The sequence below is a fragment of the Anabrus simplex genome, chromosome X (assembly GCF_040414725.1).
Source record: "Anabrus simplex isolate iqAnaSimp1 chromosome X, ASM4041472v1, whole genome shotgun sequence".
Taxonomy (NCBI): Eukaryota; Metazoa; Arthropoda; class Insecta; order Orthoptera; family Tettigoniidae; genus Anabrus; species Anabrus simplex.
The window spans coordinates 61,029,337-61,052,973 of NC_090279.1; positions in this window are offsets into that span (position 1 = coordinate 61,029,337).

Below are 23,637 nucleotides of genomic sequence, written 5' to 3' on the forward strand. Positions count from 1 at the left end.
CTTTGGCTTGGATGTTGTTTTATTCTTCTTCTGTCTTCAATAAGCAGTAGGGGACAAGAGGGTCATTTTAAACATATTTTGACCTTACAATTTAGTGTATCTCAAGCTTACCACATTAGGGAAGCCCAGGAATTCTGCAGGGGCACTAATGAGTCAAACAAACTTACCAGATTTTTTAAATATATTGGCCTAAGTCACACTGATAGAGGACAGGTTGTAAGGCAAGAATGGGATAGGAAAGAGGGCTAATACTAAAATGAAAGGAAGCGGTCTTTGCCTTAATAAGGGTACAGCCACAGAATTAGCCTAAAGTGAAAACGAGGGAACCAAGGAAAAAACAAATATAACTTCAGATCTACCGACTGAGGGGTTGGAATCCACCACCTCCTGAAAGCAAGCTCACAGCAGTGTAATCGAACTGCTCAGCCAATTCACTCAGTTTCTTGTGACGCGCAATACCACATGGGCTTACTCTCTCCCAAATTACACAGTTTCGATTTATACCAGTTATAACCGTATATGGATCTTCAGATCTTTAATTATACAAATAAGTAAGAACGTTATGTACTGCAATAAAAGGCATTTCCCTAGTCTGTAGTCTAATTGGTGCGGGTATAATTAACCTAGTGATGATGGTGGTGCTTTTTTGCTTGAAGGGGCCTAACATCTAGGTCATCAGTCCCTAATAGTATGAAATGAGACGAAATAGAATGGCAATTTAAAAATTCAAAATCGTCCACAGAGCACAATAAAAACGTGATGATGAAGAATAAATGGGTGGATACGAATTTAAGACAATCGGTGGATCCGACAGAGAAACTATCATAAACGATAGTATTACTGACCAGGGGACTACTTCTAAAGCATAATCCTGAATCGAGGATGCTTGTTGTCTAAAGGGGTCCGAAATGCTGGTCAATGGCCCGTCATAATGACACGTATCGCTAGTAAAGTAAAATCATAGTATTTGTCATGTTGCTGTACTAATAAGAAATAGTGTAGACTCATAGTGTTCCATACATTATGGTATGACTCAAAAGTATTTTACTTCGCACACGTAACGGAGACCAATGGTGTTTCTCACATTATGACGCTACTTATAGGCAACGCAAACCCATAGTGTTCATCACCTAGGTGTACTAATCACGGGTTCCAGTATTCCCTTGGTGTTCTTCATATAGTGGGTACTAATTACAGGCAACGCAGACCCACGGCGTCGCTGATATAGTGGTACTAATCGCAGACAAAGCCCAGACCTGTGGTGTTTCGCTCAATGGTACCAATCACGGGTACTGGGAAACCCATACAGACTCACCTTATGTTGCTACAAATCACAAACCTACTGTGTACCTAAAATAGTGGTACCACTCGCAAGTAAAGGTGACCCATGGAATTCCCCGCATGATGGTACTAATCACAATTATTTTCATGGCTCTAACACTATCATCCCTTGGTCGCCCCTTATAGTCGCCTCCTATAACAGACAGAGTACATCGTGGGTGTATTCTTCATCTTCGTCCCTCACCCACACGGGGTGTATAACAAATCTATTTGGGAAGAAATACTTTTCTACTGTGTCTACATCATAAAGAACTCATGTTGCCATAGCGATAACAATATGCAATAAAATAAATGAATCCAAAGGGATAAGCATAATTTACTATATTAAATATTTGTTTATTTACATTTTAAGAGATACCGTGTGTAATATTAATAATAATAATAACAAAAGTATGCAATACAAAATAAATCAACGGTAATTTACAACATCAAGAGCCATTCCAAGGACACTGAATTACCTACAGAGCAGGGAGTGTGAATAAACAAACATAATAAACATGAGTATTTGTATTTAAAAAGGAAAAAACAAAATCATCTCCTTACAAGCAATGGGGGCCATTGGAATGGTGAAAGGTAAAGGCTTCCACTGTTCATAACTGTGGCACTTGCTGGGGTAGAGTGTTAGCTCTACATTCAGCATGAACATTGGAACTTGCTCACTGACCGCAAGTTCTTCCCGCCAAGTGACATTGATTTGTTAATGGGTACAAAACAGTTATTTTCATTATTGAAACTTGGTCCCAGAACTCGATCACCAGATTATCCTATTCCTCAAGACACTGAACTAGGATGGATTATTGCTGGACACTACCATCAGGGGGAAGAGAATAATGTCTTACATTAATCACATGTTTCTCAAAGTCAGACGACAGGTTAGACACGCAGCTACAGCAGTCATGGGAAATAGAAGAGATTACGTCCCCAGTCATGACAAGAGAAGAGAGAGCAACAGAGAGGCACTTTACAGTACCACTAGGGAAGCTACAGGTAGATTTATAGTTTAGTTACCCCTCAAGCACAAACCTGAGATTCTGGGAAACTCCTTCAGTCATGCCATGTCAAGACTAGCACAACTAGAACTGCATTTCAGTAGGCAGCCCTCACTTAAGCACGAGTTCAGTAACCTTCTTCACGAGTATGAGGCCATGTGGTATATGGCTAAGGTCAGGGAATGAAGGTGGAAACTATTATCTACCACATCATCCAGTTTCTAAGCTTAGTAGCTCAACTACAAAAACGAGGGTTGTATTTGATTTACCTGCTAAAACTTCTAACAATATTTCCTTTAATGATATATTAATGGCTGGAACGACAATACAGGATGATCATTACTCCATTATTCTAAGATTTAGAATTCATATCTTTGCCTTCACTGCAGATATTGCTGAAATGTATCGGCAAGTCATGGTTCATGCAGATGATAGGAACGCTCAGCATATTATCTGGAGTGAATCTCCTAGGAACCCATCCAGTCATTATGGACTGACAACTGTAGCATATGGTACAGCAGCAGCAGCCTTCCTAGCTACCAGACCACAGAAGATACTTGCTGAAGATGAAGAATCGAGGTTTCCCCAGAGACGCACAAGTTGTTCGCAGAGATTTTTATGCTGATGACCGAGTAAGTGGCTGTGAAAATATAGAGGATGCTCTTCAGTTGCAGTCGGAAACTATTAATTTACAAGAGAGAGGAGGATTTCACCTCTAGAAATGGTGTGCAAACCACCCAGCATTACTGGAAGCATTTAGGACAGTCGCCCAGGTGGCAGATGTTACCCAGTAAACAGAATAGAAATCTAAACGAAACCTCGCTGCAATAATACACATGAGCAGGTATATTACATACACATATGCCGTAAGTCAATAAGAATACACAAAGGCTAGGTCTGCAAACCGCATTAAAATTCGAGACAAGACATGTTTAGGTTAGGTTTGGTTAGGATAGGTTCATAACGAAGTATTTTTCCATTTCAACTGATTCTCATTGTCAGAAACTTATCACAGGAATAGAGTTAAAATTAACACTTGCCCTAATTAATCGTGAAACTCTTCCCATAAAGTCATATCACTAAGAGTGACAACTCATCGCCTTCCTTTTTCAATAACCCGTAGCAATGTCTGAAATGATTTCTGTGAACGAGGTAACGTTGCTTTCATTTCGTATGAGTCCTTGATGACATTTCGTGCTCGTTAGACATCCTAACTGATTTCTGTACTAAGTATTGGACGAAATAAAACCAAATTAATAAAATGCTGCGTTCACACAAGCTACGTTATCAAATGCCACCTGGCATTAGCCAAACAGATTTACAATTATATCCGCAAATGTAAGACTAGTGACTGCAGTGGCAATACGTAATTCAGGCAATTCACGAGATAAATCCTGACTGTATAGTGCCAACGTGGCAGACGTCGTATCGGAAAGTGGGGTCCCTAAACTGTATGGTGAGCGACACTGAATAGAAACCCAACAGTTAGAAAAGTAACTATAAATCACTATCTTTACATTACAGGGGAGAAAAAGTAAGGCTGCACCCTTAGTGTACGGGCTTACGTGCTCAGGAGTACAACAATGGTCATTTGAGTGTTGCAGCCAATGGCCAGAGATGAAAGTGAAGAAGTGAATGACAACAGGGAAACGATCCAGATTCTCTGCCTGTGTAAGTTGAAAGCTCAAGTGGAGAAGATGTTAATGTTTTCCATCAGGTTTTTCGCGAGAAGAATGCTGTTCGCAGGTTGAAAACAGCGGAAAGGGAAAATCTTACACCACTTTAGAGCCAGAGTAATGGAACCACTTAGCGACTATCGATCAAAGTGTAAAGAGAGACTTCGTGAATACGTATGAGAAAGATTATTGAAAGAATATTGGTCTCTTGGCAGCAGAGGTAAGAGAACACCACATGTTGATACTGATTAGGAGACATTTAGAATTGTGTCATGTGTTTCATATCTTAAGACAGATGTAGTATGAGTAAAAGTGCGCAGGGGAGAACACCACATGTTGATACAGAACAGGTGATCCTGATGAGGGGACATTTAGAATTGTCTCATGTGTTTCATATCTTAAGACAGATGTAGTATGAGTAAAAGTGCGCAGGGGAGAACACCACATGTTGATACATAACAGGAGATCCTGATGAGGGGACATTTAGAATTGGGTCATGTGTTCCAATCTTAAGACAGGTGTAGTATGAGTAAAAGTGTGCGGAGGATGTTTTATAAACACATCGGCAGTTATGAACAAAAATGCTTCCACATCTGGCATAACGCAAGAAGAAAAGGGAGGAAAATCCACAGTTCTAGGCCTCTGACAAGCAACTCAATGCTGAAAATATCCTAGCGATATGAGCTACGACTCTTAAGTAAATAAAATATAATAAACTATGAGAATATATTCTATATTGATTCCTAAAAACTGCAACCATTTGTTTAATCATCGTTACGCGGTCGATTAGTTTAGCAGTTTGCCTTTGTCTACCACTACGAGCGCTAGTGTGAGCCAGTGCATTGTGTCACTTAAGCACCACTACGAGCGCTAATGTGTGTCTATGCAGAGTTTCACTTACGCCTTCGTCCATATGGCCCCACATGGATCCGGATCTCCCGCGACACCCGACAGCCCTACGGTATACTCTATCGCTGGACCCGCCAGCCGATGGGACATAGCCTGGCCACATCCGTCATGCAACGCTGTGCAGCAACGTCTGTCCCTTGAGTTCGGATGATCCCTTATCTCGACGACTGGTTCATCCATAGCCCCGATCTCACGGACGCTCTCATGTGCGAGATCGATGTCTATCTTACCCAGATTCTGGGCATCGTCCTCAACTATTCCAAGTCGGTGCTGCACCCGACCCCCATACTGACGTATCTTGGCGTCACCATCGACATCCCCAGCCAAGAGGTGACTTTGCATCATGTCACCCAGCAGCGCGCCCTCTCCCTTGTGCGCGAGCTGCCCGATCTGTCCCCACATCAACTCCAACAGGCTGCCGGCTAATTTTCTTGGCTCTGATGGGTCATGGGTTGGCCGGTATTCCGTGCTAAACACATCCTTTCAGGCGAGTTCTTCTGGGTACGAGGACTCTTCACCCATCAGTTCCTGTCGACGCCCCGCCAGATGTCCAGGTACCCGGCCGATGGCTCTCTACAGCGACGCCACCCTACAAAGCGTTGCAGCAGTCTGCCCTGCAGTGAACCAGGCTTGGGCACAGGCATTCCGCCAGCCTCATCGGATCAATGTGGCCGCGGTCGTGGCAGTGCATCACTTCCTACAGGACTTTGCCCACTTGGGCTATGATCATGTTCGTGTGTATACGGACAGTTCCGTGGCCCGATACACTTTGTAGTCGGGCCGCGGACCTGCCCTCCATTCTAATGTATTTCTTCTTGATTTGTATGTACAAGTTCTCAATAAAGCAGCACAGAGAGGCGTTTGCCTCTCGTGGCGGCCCATCGCGTCGGCCGATAATCCTGCTGACGCTCCCTCTCGGGAAGTGCTGTCCTCAGTACACGTGAGCCTCAATTCCATATAAGGAGGCTCTCCCCGGGAGGGACGTCAGTCGGCTGTCGGTTCGGGGCGATGGGGCGTCACCTTCCCACCGCCGGGCAGCATTCGGCGCAGCCGCGCGCGGCCGGGCGACGGTGGCGAGAGGCTCCGCTGGAGACCTACAATCGGGCGTCCGACCAGAGGGTACTCCCCAAACTCGCTTAGTCGGCACCTCGATTGCGGCGTCAAGCTGGAACCCTCAAGTGCTTTATTAATATGAAAGAATACAGGAGGGCGGTCCGAAGACCTAGTACAAACAAATTATGCATGAGAATACCATTAACAAAGAATAAGATCAAGACTGCATAGGCTGTAATGAACAAAACAATACACAGAATCACTCCACAAGTCCATGACACAACTGGTGATGGCTGATGTACGGCGTGGTGGGCGGCAGGCACTTCCCAGACGTCGTCACTAGGTTGTCCCTCCGGATGGCGCCCCACGGGCCCCGCGACCCTGCCGCGACTGACCGCGGCTAGCCTGGTGGGGTTCTGAAACTGGAAACCGGGCGGCAAGTTGACCAGGTCATCAGCGGTGGCGCTGTCCATCTGGACAGCCATGCTCCACCCCTTGGTTAGTGCGTAGTACAGGATCGATGCCCCGGTATAGAAAAACCTGCGTTGGGCGTGATCCATTTTACAAAAAATCAAATATCCCTGAGAGTGCTGAACCAAGGAACGCATTACAGAGAGAATATTTCAGCTATGATTTGAATAAGATAGAAAACGAGTAATGACTAAGCGGTTTTAGGCTCGAAGTGATTTTCGAAATTTGCTTTTTTAGTTTGATAGAGCTCTAGAGCGCACACAACATAACACGTTAGCCCCTCAACTCTCGGCACAATTGAGGAAATTCCCCACTTTTATGGTTTTCGCAGTATGGGCACACTACATTGTCAGCTGAGAAATGTTCTCTATATTAAAGTCACCTGGTGATGCGACGTGTTGCTGAGGTTAGTTCTCATTACTCAAGAAGAACACTATGTACTCCGTGTCGGTCGCACTCTATATTCTAGGGAATATATTTAAAACATGTCACAAGTGTGTAACTCTACCAATGAAATTCAAGCTGGCCAAGGATTAAGGAGAACAAGAGATCAAAAATGAAATTTCTCCTCATCAGATGAATCCTTCAGTTCGACTGAAATCAAAATACACACTGAATGATGACACAAACCTGTTTGTATCGAATAAACTACAGCCGAATATTTTTTCATCACTGCACTTCCGATTTCCAAGCAAAAGTACAAGGATCTGTTAGTCCTTTACCGCTGATTGACACAGTCTTCGAAGTTGAAGTCCACTGCGGAAGCTGAAAATACACTTTCTGATATAGATAAATTCACTGAATGTAAGTGTGCCCTGTCAGAAGGTGTAATTGTGCAAAATACACTTGCATTCTTATGAAAAGTACGACATACTTGGTGTTGTCAAAACAGTTGTCAAGTGTGAAACTTAATTTTCTTATAATACTTCAATTATTTTACGTTATTCTCCATTCGTTCTCTCAGTATACGGTATACTAAGTCCCATTAATATTAAGAAGGTCAACGACATGAGGAAACTTATAGTGTATATTGGTGGTAAGATGCCAGTTTCTACCATGACAATGTCAACAACTGTCCAATTACTGAGCAGGAAGCTCTGCATGAAGAAGAATTCTGATCCCCTTAAAGAGAAGCTACTTGCAGTTCTTGTTTCATATTCTTGACCTACGGTCAGGGACTACAATATGTTCATTACAATGGTTACAAGGTCAGTTCTCGATGAGAGAACATGAACCGTATTGAAAAATGTAGTGTCCTATAAGACGGAATGAATATGTTTGCTGATTTTTTTGTTAAAACTATAATATGTCCGTTGTTTAGGATCACTTCATAATTATATGATTTCTAAATGTTATAGTTTGACTGAAAAACGACATTGTAACGGAAACTCAAATTAAAATCAAAACTAAAGGACAGGTATGAATATTTCATTTATATTTTCTAAGAAAATTCAGTTCACTTGGAAAACTGCACGCATCCAGAAAACAAAATTTGATTTTTCTTACCTTCAGGGATGGGATCTGGAATCCGTATTATAGGAATAAAGGGCCTTTTACTAGTTATATGAAAATTCAAAAATTTCGTTTGTTAATTCCTTTTTGTATCTCTCCTGTTAAATGCAATATACACGACCATCTCCACGTTAGAAAGGTTTGTTCCCCTAGGATGCCCCATTCACTTTCAGAGCAAAGGGCACATCGAGTGAAATGGTACTGAAAAATGCTAAAACAGTTTGAAAATGAGACTTCGCGTAACGCCAATAGCATCGTTACAGGTGACGAAACTTGACTCTATTATTACGATGTCCCAACAAAATCCCAGAACAAGGTGTGCCTGTTTGAAGATGAGGATACTCCTGTGACTGAACAAAAGTCAAGGTCAGTGAAGAAAAGGATGATTGCTGTATTCTTCACTAAAGGGGTCATCCTGATTCGGGTTGTGCTAGAAACACAAAGGGCAGTAACTGCGAAGTGGTACAGTGAGACTTGTCTGCCTCAGGTCACCCAGGCTCTGAAGAAGCTCCGTCAAAGGTCACGGCTCAACACTTGGCTCTTGCACCACGACAATGCTCCAGCACATACAATTTTCCGCTGGTATAAGGAGTTCCAGAGGGGAAATTTTGGGGTTGAAAACGATCTTCATTCTGGACGACCGCCTGAATCAGTGACTGAGGAAAATATTGAAGCTGTGAGGAGAATGTTGCAGCAAGAGGGACATCGTGCTAATGCAACAATGGATTTTCGTGCCAGATCTGGGTTGACTGTGCTTGATCGCCCTCCATAGAGTCCTGATCTTGCCCTTGTGACTTCGCACTCTTCCCAGAAGTGAAGATGAAGCTGAAAGGGCGGCGTTTTGCATCCGACGAGGAGCTTCTGGCAGCATGGGATCAAGAGTGTGAAAATGTAATCGAATAAAAGTGGCAGAGTTGGTTCAGTGACTGGTTTCGACGTATGTAGAAGTAAATTGAGTGGGGTGGAAATTATTTTGAAAAAGTCTAAAGCGTTCACTCACATTGAAAAACTTTCCTAGTGCCCTTTGTATTGGGCATTTGGAAAGAGATCCTCTAGCGAACACCAATCCATGAGCAAGGGAGATGGACGGAAGATATTTCGTTGATCAGTCACAGGCAGTGTGTGGGCTGAGAGCACAAGATTGTCAGTATCAGTCAAGTAATTGAACGATAGGAAGAGAGAGTTATGCTCATGGCAGAGCACCAGGAGATCGGGAACAGATTCTTACAGAACTGATGACAACCTTCCTCTCTTAACACCAATCAGAGGACAATGAAGCTATCGATAAAAGGAAGGGAAGACACAAAACTAATAGCGTCATAGTCGGAAAAGATTAGGAGTTGACTAAGGAAGATCGGACAGTGAATACGAAAGTTAGGAGGCTCACAAAAATAACTAGATAGTGTGTTAGACTCAGCTACGAGTTTCGTGGTCACCAAGCGTAGAGTCAAGGAGAGGTTACCTCTTCTTTCTCCTACTTAGGATTATGTGATTCCGAGACGAACGATCTTTTCTACAGCTGTCCCCTATCAGTTCAACATGTCGCATCACTAATCAGATAACTTGGTGGTTACATAGAGTTAGGCACCCTTTAAGTCCTTGCTTACGAGCGCGCTCAGGGTGATTCTGTTCAGTCTGGTTGTTTGTATACTACATTTAAAATGATGAGCTTCGTATTGTAGCCAGAGAAGGGGTGTTAGGTCAGAGTGGCGACCGTGGGATCACGAGCTGGGTAAGACAATGTTTCCCCTCTCCCTGTCCGATATCTCTTGGTAAAGTCCTGGTCTCTTCTGACGCACAGTGAATCCCCCATTTTCTGTGGACATGTCTTCATTGCATTCTATCTTCTCTTTTGTTTTACCTGCGCGCTGTACCGTCCTGGTCACAATCCATACTTTGTAAGGAGCACGAACACTACATTTATGAAGAACTCGCTTCCAAAATTGGCAAGTTATTGAATTACATGTAAAAATTACTTTATTTGTAATTTTTACTCGTGATTCACTTCTGAAATTAAAATTGTAATCGTTACATTGTAGTAATCGAGATACATCGCAACAAGAGCTTGGTAACTTTGGAGTCCACGCACTCGCAGCTTGTACTACATTGTTCAGGCGGTGGTGGTGATTATTGTTTTAAGAGGAAGTACAACTGGACAACCATCCTCTATTAACACTAAGCAGAGGGAAAATGGAGTAGATATGACATTTAAAGGTATCGGCAAAAGAAAGAATGGACTCCATAGGACTCGAGCACCTCAAAAAACCGTGGAAGAGACTCACACAAGACTCAGCTAGCGGAACCGTGGAGGAGCCTTACACAAGACTGAGCTAGCGGAACCATGGAGGGGCTCACACAAGACTCAGCTAGCGGAATCGTGGAGGAGCCTCACACAAGACTCAGCTAGCGGAACAGTGGAGGAGCCTCACACAAGACTCAGCTAGCGGAACAGTGAAGGAGCCTCACACAAGACTCAGCTAGCGGAACAGTGGAGGAGCCTCACACAAGACTCAACTAGCGGAACCGTGGAGGATCCTCACACAAGACTGAGCTAGCGGAACCTGGGAGGAGCCTCATACAAGAGCCAGCTAGCGGAACCTGTGAGGAGCCTCACACAAGACTGAGCTAGCGGAATCGTGGAGGATCCTCACACAAGACCGAGCTAGCGGATTCGTGGAAGAGCCTCACACAAGGCTCAGCTAGCGGAACAGTGGAGGTGTCTCACACAAGACTGAGCTAGCAGAACCGTGGAGGTGTCTCACACCGTCACCGATGTAACGATTTTAGCCTTCCCCATTTATGTTTTGGACTGGCTATCGCTGTAGAAATTAGTGTCACTTCATGCTCATCTTTCAAACTGGTTTTCTACGACTACTTCTAAGTTACTGGAGGCCATACACCTAACTTATTATTTCTACTTGCCTAAAACACTCTGTTCTATTTTAATTCAAGAACTGTCTGTTTGTGTTTCGCGTTATTCTGTGCCAGGTACGAACCATTGATGGACTTATTAATATAAAAATAGGATCAAATAAGTATAAAGTGTGCACTATGGAACAGTTAAATAAACTAAAGTGATATGCGGGAGAAATGGTCACAACATTTTGTAACTTTCTATTGTATTTTAATTTTAGAGTTATCCTTATAGTATATCGTAATTTTTAATTTAACTCTCTATTAGAACGTAATTAGTAATATAGTTTACTTTTGCTTGCCGTAGTGGTAGATTGGTGTTAGTAGCAGCAGACTTGGTTCAGTGCCTTATTTTTGTCGTGTTTATTTCCACTTGCATTATTGACACATTGCCATTATCGTATTGATCGCTGTAAATTGTTATTCCCATTCCCATTATTGTCATAATCATTTCCAACGTAACTTAGAACAACGTAAGTTACAGTCCCCCTGATGAACTTGAGACAAACGAACAGGCTCCCCTCTTCCTTGCAAACATTCCTCAGAACCTTTCATTTACTCCACCCCCCCCCCCCCCCACTGTCGCTGGAACCAGCTGTACAGGCAACACACACCTATTGTCATCTGATCTTTCTTGCCATTCCCAGTCGACAAGGGACATCATGAACCACCAGCTCTCTGCGTACAGTAATGCTTTAAATATTTGCAATATAAACGCTCAAAGCTTCCTTGCGGAGGCGCGAATGGATGAAATAAAAGCCTCCCAGTTTCCACGCAATATTAATCACTGAATCTTGGTTAAAACCACACCACGCAATAGAAAGACTGCAGCTGGCGGGTTATACATTTCTCAGATCCGACAGATTAAGTAATCCCTCCGGGGGTACTGCCGCATACTGTATGTTATGACCGGCTTACGCCTTAAAATAATCTGTAGGTCTCCAGGTCCGTACGAATGAAAACCTGAGTTCATGTTGGAAATAACTGTGAGTGAAGTAAAATGTCTTCTGGGTGTAGTATATAAACCACCGAAAGCGGGATTTTTATGCGATCTAGAGGCTCAAATACAAGATTAAGTCCCTGATTACTCAAATATAATTATAACGGGCGACTTCAACATACATCTTCTTGAACCTAACTCTCCTCAGACAACCCACCTATTAACTTCTTTTAAAGCTTGCGATTTAAAGTTTCTCCCTCTCAACGCTACACATCACACAGACACATCACACACTTTAATTGATCTCATTACCACTAACCAACCTGAATTAGTTCTTCATCGCGGTCAAATTAGTGCCCCAGGCATATCGCGACATGATGCTATATTTATGGCCTATTCTATTAAAAGTCCCAAGTTCAAACCGAAAATAATTTCATATAGAGATCTACGAAGAATTGATAAGAATAAACTTTTACAAGACACAGTTGCAGTGCCATGGCATGACATATTTAAGTTTAAAGACTTAAATGACAAAGTGACTCTCTTCAATCAACATATGACTGAACTGTACGATAGACATGCCCCTGAAAAAAAGGCTCGAGTTAAGCGAAAGCCAGCTCCCTGGCTCTCAGATGAGATTAGAGCACTAATGGCTGAACGCGATGCTGCTTATAGACGAGTTAAGAAACATTGCACTGTTGACAATCTACTGAACTATAAGAGAGTAAGAAACGCTACGACCCAACAGATTAGAAACGCTAAACTACGACACGCTCACAGTTTAATTCAAAGAAATGCTTCAACAGCTGTATTGTGGAAATCCATAAAGAGCTTTGGAATTACCAAAGGACGAGACGACGACAAAAAGAATATACCCATGGAAAAACTGAACGATTATTTTTCATCTAACTACACATTAAATGCAGCCCTGAAACAGATAGTTCTAGGCGGGAATTATGCAATGACGCGAACAGATAGAGAAAACTTCTAATTCCGTCCAACAACCAACTCAAAAGTCAGGTTTGCTATAAATCGGATAACATCAGCGGCAAAAGGAAAGGACAGTATAGGAATAGAGATGATAAAAATTATTCTGGATGCGATATTTCCTGCACTAATTAACAAATTTAACTCTTCCCTTGTAGAGAGCACATTTCCCGAAATATGGAAAGTGGGCATTATACGTCCTCTAAAAAAGTAGCATCCCCTTCTGAACCATCTAACTACAGAGCCATCTGCATACCTTCTGCTTTATCCAAAGCGCTAGAGTTCATCGCTCATAGACAAATAACAGACTACATGACGACATACAACTTATTTGACCCACTACAATCTGGTTTTCGTCAAGCACACAGCACTACAACGGCACTACTGAAGGTCACAGAAGACATCCGAGAAGCTATGGACAACGAGGAAGTGACAGTTTTAATACTCCTAGACTTGAACGAAGCTTTTGACTCTGTTGAAATTGACATTTTGCTCTCGAAATTGTATTTCCTCTATTACTCGGACAGCGCCCTCCTTTGGTTGCATTCCTACTTATAAGGCCGTCGGCAGTGTGTTACAGATAGAATAAACAAATCAATTTGGCGCTCTGTGCAGTGTGGTGTGCCCCAAGGGTCGGTGTTAGGACCCCTTCCTTTTTCTATTTACATTAATGACGTCTCCCAAATCCTAACACACTGCAAATACCCTATTTATGCTAATGGTTTACAAATGTACCTCCATACATCTCCAAATCTAATATTTTTGGCCGTAGACAAAATCAATCAGGATTTAACATCGTTTTCTTCTTGGTCTTTGGGATGTGGTCTTAGGTTAAACCCAGCAAAAACGCAAGCGCGCATCCTTGGATACCCGAAAATACTCGCGAAGGTCAATCCACCAGAGATTCCATCTATAAGGTTGGGTAATACTAACATACCATTCATGTCATCAGTAAAAGTCCTAGGTGTTACTTTCGATGATGACATGTCATGGAAAACGCATATTACAAACATCACCCAGAAAACATTCTCTGCATTGCACATGCTCATTTCGACTATTGTGACGCGGTTTATAGAGACACTCGGAACATGTTATTGAGCACATTACAACGTGGTCAAAATGCATGTGTGAGATACGTCTGTAACCTACGGTACTATGACCACGTAACTCCTTCATATAACCACCTATCTTGGCCCCGACTAGAAATCCGTCGCACTGTGCATACCCTATGCCATCTCCATAAAATCCTTAATTCTTCAAAGCCATTTTACCTTACTTCATATTTCAAATACCTATCCTCTAACATAGTCTTAACACCAGATCTGCTAATAATTCCATCCTTGCTTTACCTACCCATAGAACTGCCATCTACGATAAATCATTCACAGTAATTGCCTGCCGTGAGTGGAGCCTCCTTCCCGAAAGTATCAAGGGGTTAAGCGCTATTCGCACTTTCAAGGAAGCACTTTGGAGACATTTTATGCACTAGTAAGGATCATCTGTAAACTTGATGCTGCTACTTACAACCATTCTCTTGTTATGGATGTCCTGGTAGAGAGTCTAAAATTCTTATCCGATTTGTTTTTAAAATCAAGTTTTATGTACTGCCTCTTTCTTTTACATGTAGAATATTAGTTTGAAGAATTTATCCTTTCACTATATCTGATTTATTTCGTCTTAATTTAATCTTAATTTATTTCATCTTAATGTAATATCACCATCCTTGTATTTTTATTAAATTTGTATGAGATCTACTTATTGTAAGTAATACAATGTAATATATGTATATTTCACTTCCTGGTTGGATGGAAGAGGAGGCCTGAGGGTCTTATATATCGGTTTTGTTACAATCTGTACCCCTTCTGAATGTTCATTCTTGTTTTTCATGGTTTCGCAAGACTAAGTTCTTTACCATATTAGATCTTAACCAGGCATATAATAAAATACCTCTGGCAGAAGAACCCAAACACCTGACGGCTTTCGCCACGGATTGGAATCTGTATCAATACTACCGCGCCCCTTCGGGATCCACACGTGTGCAGCTGTCCTTACTAGACAGCTGGAGAGGGTCTTCTCCGATATCAAATTCGAATATCTGAAACATTACCTCGAAGATGTCGTCATGTTTTCAGTGACCTCCGAAGAGCACTTAGATCAGCTGACGGAAGTCCTCAATCGCCTTCGGAAGCCTGGGTTGACTGTTAAATTATCTAAGGTAGCCTTTGCTAATCCTTCTATGTTGTTCTTAGGGCATACATACTGTGTCGCCCGATGGTGTATATATTGACCATTCCAGAACACAGACTTCAAGCCTCCGAAGGACATAAAGGGAATCGCTAGATTCATAGGCATAGTGATTTTTTTCAGGAAATGTATTCCTAACTTTGCTATTAGGGCGGCGCCCTTGAACTTACTTCGCAAGAAAGGTGTAAAATTTGAATGGGGCCGTCGCAGCCAGCAGCTTTTGAAGACCTTAAATTAGCTCTTTGTAACGTCCCTGTACAAGCCATGCCCGATTTCTCTAAGAAATTCACTGTCCAAAGTGATGCCTGTTCATCTGCTGTGGCTGCTGTCCTTTTTCAGGAGACGGAACTCGGAAGGCGGCATACCTCCTATGCGTCTAGGACCTTATCGGCTCGAGAAGTAAAGTATTCTAGCTATGAATTAGAGGCTTTGGCAGTCTTGTTTGCCCTGGAGAAGTTACGCCTTTATCTGGAACATGTCAAATTTGAATCAGAAAGACACAAGCAGCCTTAAGGTGGCCTCATAACGCCCGTCGGGCTCTCAGGATCTCAGCTTTCCTATGTGATGTACGACACATTAGGGGATCAGAAAATGCAGTTGCTGATGGACTAAGTCACATGTTTTCTAGTGATATTGAGACCAGTGAACTGGAAGTTAGTTCTTCTCTTTCTATGCCCACACCTCCTAGTATTAATGCTATTCTGACGGATGCCCCTACTCTGTTTCGTGACACTGAGAATTATCAACCAGAAGATCCCGTGCTGGCTCCGATAATGGAAACCATTTCTTCTGGGGAACGTGTTGTCCCTTATGTTTTGAGTAACGGGGTTTTGTGTTGCCCTTCGAGGCATGATCAGAAGATGACAGTTCTGGTGCCAATGATCTTCAAATATTATCATGAGACCCCATTAGGGATCAAAGGGGCACGGGAATATATTTATTATTGTAATGTGTAGACGGCTTCACTAGATTTTCATGATTGTTCCCCACTAAGCTGACTACCGTTCTTTTGGTCCCTGTCAAAATATAGTTTCTGATAATGCAAAGGCTTTCACATCTAACCTATTCCGGAAATACTGTTTCAATCTGTCCATATCCCATGTAACAAATTCCGCTTATAACCCTGAACCATCTCTGGCTGAGGGGATCAATCGTAATCTTCGATCTGCGTTGACCGCTTTTCTTCATGGGGATCATTCCAGGTGGGATACTTCTCTGCATTGGTTATGTTTTACTTTAAATTCGGCTGTTCATGAGTCCCACAAGTTCACTCCCGCCTCTCTCATGTTTAAATTTATTCCCAACACGCCGCTGTCTAATCTTTGGTCACTCAATGACAGATTACCAGAGGCAATAGGTCCTGATAATATCAGAGACCTATGGAAGAAGGCTGAAAGTAATCTGAAGGCTTCTCATGAAAAGGTTAGAGAGAGATATGATCGTGGACGTGGGCCCACCAATTTAAAGGTTGGAGATCAAGTTATGGTTAAGAATTTCGTACCTGCAGGAAAACTTGCCCCCAGATGTCATGGGCCATATATTTTTTGGACTTCTTAACTCCTGTTATTCTTTTGGTCAGCAACCCAGCCACTGAGAGGATATTTAGAGCCCACTTTCGCAGATTAAACCGGCATAATCTTTTGCTTTGCAGTATGGGCCACTAAGTCATGGCAGTAAGAAATCAGTTATATTTATTCGGCGTCAGTTCTGTAATTTTTTTTTAAATATCAGCTTGTAAGGTATATGGGGAGGCCTTCTGTCCCTCACATATCCACCTAATGACAGTATCTTGTGCATATACTTAATCCTGTACAACCTTCCCCTCTAGTTAGGTTTATTTTATCCCGTTGACCGCCACTAAGCCCAAGCCTGCTAGTCACACATGCAGCCCGCCTGATCTGAAACTGCAACTTAGAAAAATACACAACTCTCGCTCCCCACAAAAACAATTTCTGTCGCCAAACAAATGACAGTTTCAGTGCCCTCTCTTTCATCTGCGGCCGTGTCTCAACATCTGGCGATGGATGCCGGCGTGGGGTAAGGGCCCACTCTGCTCTGGCCCAGTCTCCTGCATAACGGCGTACTGGAACACCATCCTTTCCGGCAAGGGCTGTGGTGCCTACCCATCTTGGAGCATTATCACTATATTTGGTCTGTGGCGACCATCACCATGGCTACCCCTCTCAAGGTAGCGGGAGAGATGTATCTGAGAGTACTTGGGGATCCAGGCGACCCCACCAGGCAACAGGCTGCAGCGGCTGCTCTTGCCGTCAAAACTTGAACTGTATATCTTGTACTGGTACGGTTGAAAGAAGACTTCAAGACTTGTTTTTAACGTAATTTCTTAAAAATGAACTTTTTCAAGAAAATTTCTGTCTGTAAAATACAACTTGGTATATTTTCTTCTAACAAGTAAAATGTCAAACTGTAACTGTGAGGAGAGACTTTAAGGGAGGGAAGGTCTATACTGCAAGGTTCACCCGCCCCGTTCATTTAAATGAAGCGCCTTGAAGAATGCCATCTGATATATGAATGTCGCAACTACTAGCGCAAGAAGTTTGGACTTTTATCTACAGATGTCTCTACACAAAAACTTATGTTTTGGCCTCTAGTGTGAAGAGGAACTATTCAAATCTTAAAGTAATTTTTTTTATTTTGAGGTTTCCTAAACTGAGTTGATTATGCTTTGTTTTTGGTGTATTACAGTTTGCAACACATCTATCTCTGTCCACTAATTTCAAATGTCGACCAATATCATTTTTTTATATTTTCTTTTTAGCCAATAGGATCCGTCTTGTACCTTTTTGATTATCTAATAAAATTTGGAGGTGTCTTGGGCCATACCCCAGAGCTCTCTAGAACCTTTCTCTCGGATATAAAATCTGGTACCTTTTCGAGCTATCTTGCCTTATTGATCGTCCAGTCTACTGAGTGTGTGTTAATAGAGGAGGCGGCGGCGTCTCGCCCTTCATCGAGTATTCCAGCAGACTAATGTAATGGCAGCCCTTTTATAACTATGTGATAGCCTCTGAAAGCTAACTCGAGGGGAGGGTTTCCTATCTTTAATAATGTAACATTAAATTTCCAGTGTTCTAAAATGTAAATTTCTACTTCAAATGTAAATTTTAAACAAGCCGAAAAGCACTTAGTTAAAATTCGGGACTAGAGAGAGTGACACCTCTTGAGTTCTCTATCAACTTGACTTAGAGGTGACTATGACTTTGTAACCGTTTTCTGTCTGTAGCTTTCCTAACTTACATTTTCTCCATCTAGTCACCTCAGTAGTATAGGCTCAGCCTCTGTAACTTCGGGCCGAAGTCCAAATAGGGTTTTGATGTTTTGAGTGCAAATTTCAAGGAGTGCAAGTGTCCGCCTCCGCATCATTTTGATTTTTGGGTCGGTAACTTTTATCTGTGTGTCTTCTCCCACCAAGTCCCGGTAGAATGGGTATTCTATACTTCTGTAAAATTGATTACTTATGTTAAGATATTAAACTGTTGAGTATTTAATACAATGAATACGGTTTGAATTGTAAAATGTAGGTTGTGCCTCGAGAGGCCGGGAAAGTGTTAATTTTAATGAGCAAAGATACACTGGTTGTAAATGTAAAAGGTTGCCTTGAGAAGGCAGTAAGTGTATAAGGTTCGGAGCGCAGCCTCCTAGATAAATTCATAGAGCACAGATGCTCTTTATATTCTTGTAGAGGTGTTAGTGCAAATATTGAATGGTGCCTTTTGGAAGGCAGTAACGTTGTAGAGCAAAAGGTGCTCTCGGCAGATTGTACGGTGTGAGTACTCTGTAAATGAAACTGTGAGACCTGTCTCCTTGACCACTGAGTGGATGGAGCAACAGTGCTCAAGTAACATTTGTAAAATTGGGAGCTTTAAGCTCGTATTGTTAATTAGCAATTTTGGTTGATTTTCTGAATTCTCCTATCTTGTACCTAAGCTAACTAGCTAGTTCTGTACCTGACATCTTGTTCTGTTGCTGAGCGACATGTTTTGTTAAAACTTAGCATAAAATCAGCCAAAAAATTAATATACCTCTAATTTTAAGTTTTTAATTATTCTTTTGATTGTCTTAGACAGACCCATTCATGCCCGCACTTTCTTTGTCCGCCAGGGTCTCCCCATAACAGAAATAAATGATGAAAAAATTTACATTTTCTATGATGCCTCTCACTTGATTAAATAACTCAAATACAATCTAAAGAAGTATGATTTAAATGTAGGAGGTAACATTTGTAGCTAGTCTCATACTGAAGAATTTTATAATAAATATCCAACCATTGTTCCCAGACTAGCCCCAAAATTAATAAAACAATGTATTTCACTTCCCTCCTTTCACCAATGAGTGTGTGTTTAGCTGTTCGGACTGTGAGTCATTCTGTTGCTTGTGGCATAAAGATGCATGTTCTATTTAATTCACTACCACCCTCTGCAGCTATTAGAGCTGATTTAATTGATATATGTGACATACTATTTGACATCTTGAATTCCTCAAAATGTAGTATCACAGGCCCTAAGCAGTATAGACAACACCTTTGCAGTAATTCTAATCATTTAGAACATAATGGTAGAAAATGAAAATATCTGAGGCAGATCATTGTGTTAAACAGAGGTGCTAATAGTAAACTCAACCAATGTGTATTCAATGTTGGGTAGATAATATCACTGCTCTTAAGATTTTGTGGTCAGAATTGATGGAGCAATGGATTTTCAATTTCTCTTCACTAGAAGACTGACACAAGATTGTCTGGAAAATTCATTTGCCATTGTCAGAAGTAAAGAGAGCAATAATACAGCTCCAGGTGCATCTAATATTCACAGTGCATTAAGAACTGTTAGATAAATAACTTACTATCCCCATCACAGGCTGATGCTGCAGTATTCCTAAACAAATACAATTATTTGAAAATGAGTTACTCTGTGAATGAAAGATTAAATATTAGTGATAAGAGACCTAATTGTAATGAAAAATTGAGATCATCGACTGTAATGTGCAAACTACACAGGCAAATGCAGACAATTAAGTTATTGTTTGGGCAATCACAAGACTGCCACACAATGAGTGTGAAAATGTTTTGATGTCCCTTGACCTTAATTCCAATGACCCAGAAAACTTCCTCTTACTAGTGAAGAAATATGAATCAAGTAACATGATTTTCCCCAATGATTGTTCTCACATGTTGTGTTCTAAAATGTTGCGTGTTTTTCAGAATAATCTAAATTAATTCATATGTGAAATCACTCAGGATGTCAAGAACAATTTAGCGAATACCTTAATGAATGAATATGTTAGTGTAGAAGGTATGTGTGACAGTTGTTATTCCTAGCTGGCACATAGATACTTTGCAGTCCACAATACAGCTTTTGTAAATAAAAAAAAAGGTTTATACACATATCAGCAGAGTCCGGGTCCATGGCTAAATGGTTAGCGTGCTGGCCTTTGGTCATAGGGGCCCTGGGTTTGATTCACGGCAGCGTCGGGAATTTTAACCATCATTCGTTAATTTATCTGACACGGGAGGTGGGTGTATGTGTCGTCTCCATCACCATTTCATCCTCATCACGATGCGCAGGTCGCCTGCGGGAGTCAAATCAAAAGACCTGTACTGGCGAGCCGAACTTGTCCTTGGACACTCCCGGCACTAAATGCCATACTCCATTTCTTTATCTCAGCAGAAAAAGAAAAGTGCCAAATTACAGAATGTACACATATGTAATTTCATGATCAAGTGCACTGATATGTACATAATATAGTATATATATATATAATTATGGTATGTGCATAGTTTTCAGTACATATGGTTGCTTATCCAGTAGTTATATGCAAATTGTTACATAAATTTGTCATGACTTAACTTCAATTTGTGGAAAATAGCATGTGTACCGTAGGATTATATACTTTTGAATGTATATGGCACATGTGAAAAAGTGGACGGTAGGCTATCACATGAAAGATCCAGTAGTTTTGGTCTAGGCGTAGCCCTAAAATTGATGTTACTTTCCATGCCTTCGGGTATTTCGTGACGAATAAAATGTTATAACCGCAGATCAAACATATTGTACTTGAAAAGCTAATCCATAATTCGTTTAAAAATTAAAACTTAAAATCAATACAATACAATAAAAAATTTTGAGAATCCTGGTTCAGGTATTATGTCATTGCAGCCACAAGGAGCAGTCGACAGCTGTTCGTTTTTACACTGCGAGCCGCTAGATAGTGGTAGTGGCGCTGTCCTTCGGAAAGCTGTGGACTTTCGAGTGTGTTTCTGCTATTATCTTTATAACCTACTTGGTATGGCCATGTAATGTGTACAGACGGCACTTCGCATCACTCAATCTGGAAACAGGCCACGTGGTCGGTCCTAGAAACACCTTCAAGAAGACATGAGGGACGTTCATCTTGTTTCAAATGATGCTCTTATAGAAGCAAGTGAAGGTTGGCTTACAAAAGACAGCAGACCCTGCTCAGCTGCGGGACAAGCGCTAAGACGATGATGATGGAATCCGCAGAACAGGTATAACTTGCCTATGAAGTGCTCTGTAACAATCGGGATGTAACAATAGGTACAGTAAACTGTACTCTGGTCCGACATCGGTACCGTTAACACGTAGTAATACGAGCTTGTGTCATGAGCACGAATATCTTACTTATAGAGTTGCCAAGTAATTGAATTACTTGTAACGACTACTTTCTTAGTAACTTTTACTCGTAATTTACTTCTGAAAATATAATCGTAATCGATACATTGTTGTAATCGATATACATCGCATCGAGAGCTTGGTAACATTGGAGACCCAGCACCCGTTCATTTTCTCACAGCTTCTTGATATATAGGTAATCGTGAGACGGTGGTGGTGATTATTTTCCTAAGAGAAAGTACAACTGGGCAGCCATCCTATATTAACACTAATCTGAGGGAAAATGGAGGAGAAGTGAAGGTATCGGCAAAAGAGAGGGAGGACTCCCCAGGACTCGAGCACCTCAAACCGAGGAGGATCCAGACTCAGCTAGGGGAACCGTGGTCACCAAACGACACTCCCAAGTTGACAGTCCTTGGTCTCCCTTAAAGTCGCCTCATACCGCCCCCACGTCGTGGAGAATGGAGCCGGAATAAAAACGTGACGGTGAACGGGTTAAGGCACTTCCACTCTCATATTTGAATAAGTTACTCTAAACTCGAAAGTGACATTCTAATTTTGCTCGGGAGCTATCATTTTGAATGTCTGTTTAGTCTCACGCAGCGATGATAGCCACTTAATGTCCTTATACAAAAAGGTACAAAACAGACTAATGCATTTCCCTCTGGCAAACCCATGTAAAAAAAAAGACAGTGATTCTCTGAAGACTCGCGTTCTACGATTATTGTAACTTTACTGATTTCAATATTTTTTGCGCGGGTAACTAATTGAGCCCAATCACTTTTATTTTTCACTTCTCCCATCACAGTTTAGTTACAGCATAACTAAAATGTTTCCACAGAGCTAGTGACCACACAACTGTCGGGAGAAAGTGGGATCAAACCCCACCTCAGCAAACTTGAATATTGATTTCTGTGGTTTCCAAATTCCACACCAGGCAATCTAAAGGCCAGAGTGACTTCCTTCCCTGTCTCATTGTCACCGTAAGACCTGTCCGTGTCGGTCTGAGAAAATACTGGGAGAACATCTAGTAGTGAACCTGCCACCTGGTGACTGCCCTAAATGCAGATCAGTGGCGACTGACTGAAGGTTGCACCCTCCTTTTCCAATACCACGGTTGTTCCAAAATGCATCAAGGAATCAAATGGGGCATTTCTTGTGGGAAGACTCGCAAATGATTTATTGGAAGTAAGAGTTAAAACGTTTAGATTGAATTGCATAGTGCAACCAGTAACCCACTCAAGCTTCGTATGGTATCACTACTTTTTGTAGCGACAGGCCTCTTATGTCATTGGGCGTTCTCCCCCTGTGCATAGCTCAGTATGACAGCCGTCAGCTCTCTCCTTTCAAGCTGTGTCATGTTCAAACCCATTCTGCCATTTCAATGAAACTACGGCAGCATAACATTTAGCTTGGGTTCGATTCCAGGTAAGTAGTTAATAACTTATATGCGGCTCCAATGGGGGCTGCACCTGAAATTAGCTGCACTAACTCAGTGTCAGGACGCGAGTTTACTGAGCCAACGGCTTTTCAAACCAAATATTCACTGCAAAAGGTATTTTTATCGTCATAAGTTAATTGAGATCATTAATTGTTACTTTGATAATTAATATCAGAATATGGTTTCTAATTTCAAGCCTGATTTTATACCCTGGTAAAATCGCATTTCAAGCACTGGGATAAGTGGATCTTTAGTCTGCCTTATTCTCCGCTGACACAGCCACTTGCATCGATTCTCACTTTCACCCCTGTTTAAAAAGTAATTCAAATACTTCTGCAGGGATCAATGCAGGAACTACATGAAAATCATAAGATAACTTAAGTGCTTGTCATGTGTGATGGGAAAATTACGTACATTACTTCAAGTTTCCCATCTGTGCCACATCTGAAGGCCACCTACCTAAGTGAGATCAAGCTACATATTTCGTTGCCAGTGTCTTTAACGGTCACTTACC